Below are 7,813 nucleotides of genomic sequence, written 5' to 3'. Positions count from 1 at the left end.
CATAAAGAAAATCAGTGGTTGTCAAGGGTTGGCGATGGTAGAAGGGAGGGACTGCAAAGGGACATGAGGGAATTTTTGGAAGTGATGGAATTATTCGGTATCATGACTGTGGTGGTGGTTACATGAGAATATAGATTTGTCAAAATTCATTGACTTATACTTAAAATTAAAGAATTTTATTGTGTGTAAGTTATACCACAATATAGCTAATTTTTTAAAAACCGTGACTTAAAGCTATCATGTTTATCTCTCAATTAAACCTGAAACTAGCAAAGTTTACTTAAGTTTGATCTTAGACTCATTTTCCAGGCAGGTCAGTGGGCCTCAGAAAAATTCCTAAGGACTCACTTCTGAGCTGGTGGTGGAAAAGGCTGATACAGGCTTCTAAAGCCAGAAGTTATGTGATGTTTTCTGCTTTGGGAGCCCAATGGGTTCAAAGCCCAGAAGGGAATTCAAGGGCACTCTTACAATGTGGAGCAGGATACAGACTACATGGTAGGATTCGAGGGGATCCAGAAAGTTCTCCTTCAGATGGCCCCCACGTTGGTGCAGAATTTCTGGCGCTTCCTCTGGATTGAGCATTGCCTTCCCCGAGCTTCCTACCCAGGAAAACACGTTCTTGCCACCGGGACAATGACCATGAGTTTTCAGGCTTCTACCACCTTCTTAGAGCTTCCCAGTGACCTTGGAAGGGGGCTGTTATGATCATCCTGATCTTGGGTGGCTGTGTGGTGGCTGCAGTGTGTGGCAGCTTGAAGCGAGATCTCAATTCCCTGGCCAGGGATTGAACCCAGGCCGTAGCGGTGAAAGCACTGAATCCTAACCATTAGACCACCAGGGGTTAGTGGAGCAGGACCCTGGCTCTTGTCTGCTTTGAAGAAAGAATTCATCAAAGAGATGAAAAGTAGCGAGGCAAGTAAAGGGTTTATTAGGAGAGAAGATATGTTCAGAGAAAGCATGGGTGGGCTGAGATAGAGAGAGAGAACCACGCTTTTGGGGTGGTTTAAATCACTTATATGGGGGCAGTTCTTCCAGGTTTCCTCTGGCCAATCCTCTTGCTTCGTCTGTCTTTGAGTCCATGTTTGGTCTGGCTCAGGGCCCTCCCCTCTGTGTGAGCGCATCTTTTACCCGAGATGGATTCCAGAACAAGGGTCTCTAGGAGGCTAGCAGAACATATTATAGTCCAGTGCCCCCTCCCCTGAGGATCTTTTCTGTCCATGTGTAGCTTGAGGGGGTCTCCTTGACCTCAAGAATGAGAAATATGTGACCTCCTTATCTTTTATCTAAGCAGGGCTTAGCCTCTATTTGTTTTTGTCATTCCCATGATCTTGAAGTGTCCACAGGAGACAAAGTCCAGCTGCTTATCATGTTCCTGTTATCATCTTTATTTTCAAAGTGTAAACAGGAGGCTAGTTGTAAATGTCTAACCTGGGGCCCATCTATCTCCTACCTCAATCCCATTTTACAGGTAAAGAAACCAAGAGCAGAGCTTGGGTGGCTTTTCCCAGAGCACGCAGCCCTGAGTCAACCTCAGTGGGGCCAGATCCTATCTAAGGCTTATCTTTTCAAAGCCCTCTCTTTCTGAAACATGGCTGTCCACTCACATGAATGACTTTTCTACTTTTTAAAGATCAAGCCTATGAAGATGCCTCTGGGAAAAGCCTAGATTTTCTGACACTAACAGCTCTGGGTCTCTTGAATAGATGATTAATTTCAAAGACCAGTCACACAGAGTTCAGGCTTAACAATTCTTAAATAGTTTTTAAAGGCAGATATTACTCCTTGCTCGCCATGGCCATGGAGAAACCTCCCTCAAGTCTGCATGGCCTGTCTGATCAGGCAACTTGTGTGGTGGTTTCTGAAGAGTACGGGCCCCAGAGGCAGGCTGCCCAGTTCATTGACGGCCACACCACTGACAGGAGAGGCTGTGGGATCTTGCGCGGGTGACTCAGCCTTTCTGTGCCCGAGTTTCCTCATCTGTAAGCAAGGCAAAATTTATTCCTACCCCTAAGGGCTATTGTGAGAATTAAATGAGGGCAGACACATAAAGCACTGAGACCAGGGCCTAGCACACAGCAATTGTACAATAAATGTTAGCTGTTAAGAGTGAAAGAAAAGGGGGCACTTCCCTGGTGGTCCAGTGGTTAAGAATCCACCTTCCAATGCAGGGGACGCAGGTTCAATCCCTGGTTGGGGAACTAAGATGCCACATGCCGTGGGGCAACTAAGCCCGTGAGCCACAACTACTGAGCCTGCGTGCTCTAGAGCCCACGCGCCACAGCTAAGAGCCCACATGCCGCAACTACTGAACCTACACACTCTGGAGCCTGCATGCCACAACTAGAGAGCCTGCATGCTGCAACTAAGACCCGATGCAGCCAAATAAATAAATTAATTTTTTAACAAAAGTGAAAGAAAAGGACCCTGAATTCCTTTCTGGGCTTTGAACCCATGGACTCCCAAAGCAGGAAACACCACGTAAGTTCTGGTTTTACAAGCTCACATCAGCCTTTTCCACCAGAGGCTCAGGAGCAGGTACTTAGAAATTCATTTGAAGCAGTAATTTTGAGGCCCACTGACCTTTCTTAAAAAATGAGTCTAAGATTAAACTTAAGTAAACCTCACTAATGTTCATGTAAGAGCTAAGGATGTGGCATCAGGGCAGTGGCAGGCCCTGGGACCGTTAGCAGCAGCTGGGAAGGAGAGGGGGCTAGCTGAGAACAATTCAATGGGGGAGGCAGACTCCCAGACAAGGTTTATAACACATGTAGAAAAGAGTGATCTCTTCCATTAAGGCATGGGGAAAGAGCACAGAATCTCCTATCTTAGGGCTTTTGTTGAAGCCTAAGGTAGTGAACCGTCTCCTTCTTCCCTGGCCTATCTGGCCAGAGAGGGAGCAGCTGTGACTGTGCAGCATCTGGCCTCACTGACTGGCCCAGGGTGGGCACCTGCCTCAAGCTGAGCCAATTATACTCCCTCCACGAGAACTTAGAATTGGGCCCAGAAGAGTCCAGGCTCATTCTGCTTAACTCCTGGATGAAAGCGAGGTAAACTTGGAAGCTGCCAGCTGAGGCCATTTGCTGCCAATGCTCCCTAGGACACAGGGCAAGCCAGTTTCAGAGAGAGAGAAGGATGGAACAGAAACAGAGTTGGAGGGAGGTGGCTTTCGGGTTTCTCTAAGTCCAGGCCCTGGTTCTCATCTGTTCCCCAAGGGCCAGCTGCATCCTCATACTTAGATTCCTTTAAAATCACTTTTTGCCATTAACCTGGCCCCAGCTGTTTCTAGCAGTCACAACCACAAGACTCTTTTTTTTAAAAAAAATTTATTTATTTATTTATTTTTGGCTGCATTGCGATTTCGTTGCTGCACACGGGCTTTCTCTAGTGGCAGTGAGCGGGGGCTACTATTCGTTGCAGTGCACGGGCTTCTCATTGCAGTGGCTTCTCTTGTTGCAGAGCACGGGCTCTAGAGCACAGACTCAGTAGTTGTGGCACGCAGGCTCAGAAGTTGTGGCGCATGGGCTTAGTTGCTCCGTAGCATGTGGGATCTTCCTGAACCAGGGCTCGAATCCATGTCCCCTGCATTGGCAGGCAGATTCTTAACCACTGTGCCACCAGGGGAGCCCCCACAAGACTCTTAATGAAAGCAATTTGAGGCAAACACCTCCTTCTGTTTCTTTCCCCCACAGTGTGGTCACCCTCCAAGCTTCCTTAGGGATGACCTCAGCCTGGAGGAGGGTGTCCTACAGGCAACACCAGCTGATAGAGGAAGCCATTCTCCATCTCCTTCTTTGGTCCCTCCCTCTTCCCCCAGGCCTATCCTCTCTTCCCTGAGGTCTGACCATGTGTAACCCCTGTTTCCCACAAGCAGAGGTCCCTAAATCAGGCCTTTCCTGACTGCCTTTCTCCCAGCATAACTGCCCCTTCCCTGTCCCATTTCTTCTTTGTCTGCCCTCCTTAGTCCCAGCTTCTGAGTTCAGAGGGCTGTGTGTCATGCCTCCCAGGTGGCTACAGCCTAACAGGGGACTTCAAAGCCTTCCAGAGAGATGATGGATATTAGCTGAAACTATTGTAATTATTTCATAATATACATAAATCAAACCATGATGCTGTATGCCTTAAACTTGTGCAGTGATGTATGTCAGTTATTTCTCAACAAAACTGCAGGCGGGGGGAAAGCCTTCCTGGGGCAGACCAGCGTGAGAAGATGTTTTGGGAAAAGAAAAATTTTCAAAAGTTCTTATGTAAACTTGATAGAAAGATGAGGATTCGTCTCACCAGATTAGGAGTGAGGAGATTGGAGTCTAGCCCTGGCTTTGCTACTAACTCACTGTGTGACTTCAGGCTTCAGTTTCCTCAGCAGCAGAATGGCAGAGTTGAATGAGATCAAAGGCTTTTGGGAGCCTTATAAGGAGGCTTTGGTCATCGCCTTGGAAACGGTAGTGGGGAAAGAGAGATGGTACCTGGGCCCCTGTTTCTCTTCACTCGGAGTAGCCCCACTTGTATCTGTTTTATACACTGAGCCTCCTTCTCAGATCTTACCTTATCCCAGGTTTCTGAAGAAGCAGATCTTGAGGCAGAAGTGTATGTGCTAACACTTTATGATGGAGTATGATGCTAGGGAAGCTGACGTGGGAAAAAACAGGGTGAGAGAGAGAAAAGGAGGGAGAGGGCACAGAGGACTTTGCTGAGCTGGCTGCTATACACCTCCCCTGATGCTAAATTTTGTGGGACCTTCTTTAACGAGGCTGTATGAAGCTTAGGACAGTCCACCCAGAAAGAGGAAGAGAAAGGAATTTATCTGCCAATCCCTGTCTCTTACTGGTCAAAGGTTCACCCCATGGAGTGTCTGACACTCCTGCACTCTCAGGCCAGAAATTTGGGGGATCGGGGGATGCCATTGGCTTGTGCTGGTGAAACAAGTGGCAAGACCTGGAAGACAGGTGTAGCTGAGAGGATCTTAGGTGGGCATTAAAAAGGAGCGCATACAGCTCTAGTTGGAAAAGAGAACTTCTGCTAAAGTAAAAGTTGAAACCACTGGTCTGTGTAATCCCAAAGGACCTTCCCAGCTGCAAAGTTCCTTGATGCTGTTCACTGAAATTGCAGCTGAGACCATTTGCCTTTCTGGTGGGCAGGAACCATGTCCCCAGAGAGTTGGAAGCAAGATTCCTGGAAATGTGTATCCCTCAGTGCCCAAGAGTTGGTGCCAACTTTGCTCTATCCCCCACCCCTGGCCCTGCTCCCCTCAATTTCCATGCAGTTTGAGAGCTAACACACATCGTATTTTTAAAGAGTCCTGATGGGACAGGAAAGAGGTGGGGCTGATAATCCCACCAGGCTGGGGGAACTTTCATCTTGTTCATTCCGAAAGTCCCAGCCTCCCTGCCAGCCTGGACTCCCCTCCACTCAGGAGCAGCTGTCGGCTCCAGACAGGAGGCAGATTTGATGGTATTTAAGGGATTGGAGATTAAGTGAGCCAGAGAGGCCCCTACTGCACAGCCTCATCCTCTAATGGCTGGAAGCCCACTCCTGGGTATTATTAAATCGATGATTACATCACAGGTACTGCATATCCCTACTTTTGGAGCCCAGCAGGCTTGCAAAGCCAGCAGAGAATGAGAGATTAGGGTCAGAGTGGGAAGCCTCAATCCTTCTTCTCTGGTGTATGCATAGATCAATCTGTAGATGGAAGATCAGACTCACCAAAATTAAATCTGGGATCCAGTCTGAGCATTGTCATTGGCTGACCTTGGGTACACTACTTCAGCTCAGGACATTGGCTTTCCCTGAGGCAAAACAGGGACATCCCCTGCTTGCATTTGACATGGTGAGGAACAAATGAGAAAAAGCAAGCTATAAAGCAAACGTGCCCTTTAGTGGGGCTGGGGTGGGCATTGGGGGTGTGACCTGTGGGCTGCTGGAGCCCAGGATGGGACTGATGGAAAATGGTCCTGATGCAGGCACCAGCCACAGTCAAGATGGGACATACGGGCTCTGATCAAAAGGAGAAGGAATAAACCCAATAAAAGTCTCTCAAGAGAAAAGACAGGAAAGAAAATAGAATGGAAGTAGGCATAGCTCAAACCCCTCACATCACGGAGGGAAACCTCAGGTCCAAGGACAAACTGTTGTAAATAACAAACCCACCAGTGCCAGGTTCTGTGCTAAGCGCTTCACATGCATTATTTCACTGAATCATCACAACCCCAATGCAGTAGATGCAACAAGCTTCTCCCTGTTACAGATGAGTAAACTGAGGCTGAGGGGTTGAGCAATTTACCCAAGTGTCACAGCTAGTTAGCAACGGTATCAGGATTGAAATCCAGGCAGTGTGCCTTGCAGATTGTTCTCCAGCTTCTTTTTTTTTTTTTAATTGAAGTATAGATGATTTACAATGTTGTGTTAGTTTCTGGTGTACAGCAGAGTGATTCAGATATATATATATATATGTGTGTGTGTATATACGTATTCTTTTCCATTATGGTTTATTACGGGTTGCTTATTCTTTTATGTTTTATATCCTTGTCCACTATGGTTAATACAGTTCCCTGTGCTATACAGTAGGACTGTGCTGCTTGTTCTCAGGCTTTGCCCATTGTTCTCTTTTCTCACAGGGAAGCTGTCTCCCCAGGTAGCCTCTAAGATTCTAATTGTCATCTATATTCCTGTGACTCACAAGTCTGTCTGCCCAACTCCCAAGTCTGGCCTAAGTTTCAGATCCATGGGTCCATCAGCCTTCCTGACCCACCTCAAGCTTAATGTGTCCAAGGATGAATTCTCATTTAGCTCCAACCCACTTCCCAAGGGGCACCTCCACCATCCACCCAGCTGCAGAAACTGGCCACTGCCTGAACTCTTCTCTCCTCACCCCTGACATCCAAGTCACAGCCTTGGTACCTCCCACACAAACTCTTGATGGCATCAATTCTCTCCTTTCCACTGTCACTGTAACCAGTCCAGGACCCTCACTAGAAGAACTGGGCCCCAGTCTCTAGTCCTGCCTCCTCTCAACCACCTCCCCGAACCCCCATGCTGTGAAGGGAAGGGTCTAAAATGCAAATATGTTGGTGCCACTCCCCTGCCCAACAGCCTTAAACTGCTTCCCATTGTTCTCTGAATAAAGGCTCTCCTCCTTTTTGCTGGTTCCTTCCCCAGGTCAACTCCTGTTGCTCTCCCTCCCTGCCCTCTGCTGCTCTCACTGAACTTCTTTCTGTTCCTCCAAACCTCAGGGTCTCTCTGGATGCCAAGCCCCCTGGCTGGCTGTCCCCTCTGACTGGAACACTCTTCCCCACTCCTCATGTGTTTGGTGGACTTCTGCTCAGACTTCACTGTCAGCTCAGAAGTCCAAACTCACAGCTATTATGTCCATCTGAAGCCAAGTCCCCCTAAACTGAGTTCATGATTAATCTCTCTATCCAAAACTTTATTCCCTTTCTCGTCCCCTCTGACCTCAATCCTGTGCTAACTGAACACTAATCAGCCAGAGTCAGATGACTAAAACTGTTGTTGTTAACATCATTAATGTACTAAAATTGCTACTATAGATATCATCATTAACATACAAACCCAGGTTGTTTCTCCAGGGCAAGATGAGCTAACAGACCCCCCAGCCATGGACCATCTGGTTAGAGAATCATAATCAGAGATATCCGACTCCTGAAACAACAATTAACAAATGTCACAAGACGATGATTAATCCCAGCCTCTTTGTTCTTCCCCTTAAAAAAAAACCCTAACCCAAAGACTAAGTTGGCGTGGATCTGAGGCTGGTCTCCCACTCCCTTGCTTGGCACCCTGCAATAAACGTTGTACT

This window comes from Mesoplodon mirus, assembly GCF_964341445.2.
Source record: "Mesoplodon mirus genome assembly, chromosome: 4".
NCBI lineage: Eukaryota > Metazoa > Chordata > Mammalia > Artiodactyla > Ziphiidae > Mesoplodon > Mesoplodon mirus.
Note: the sequence above shows the minus strand (reverse complement) of the source record.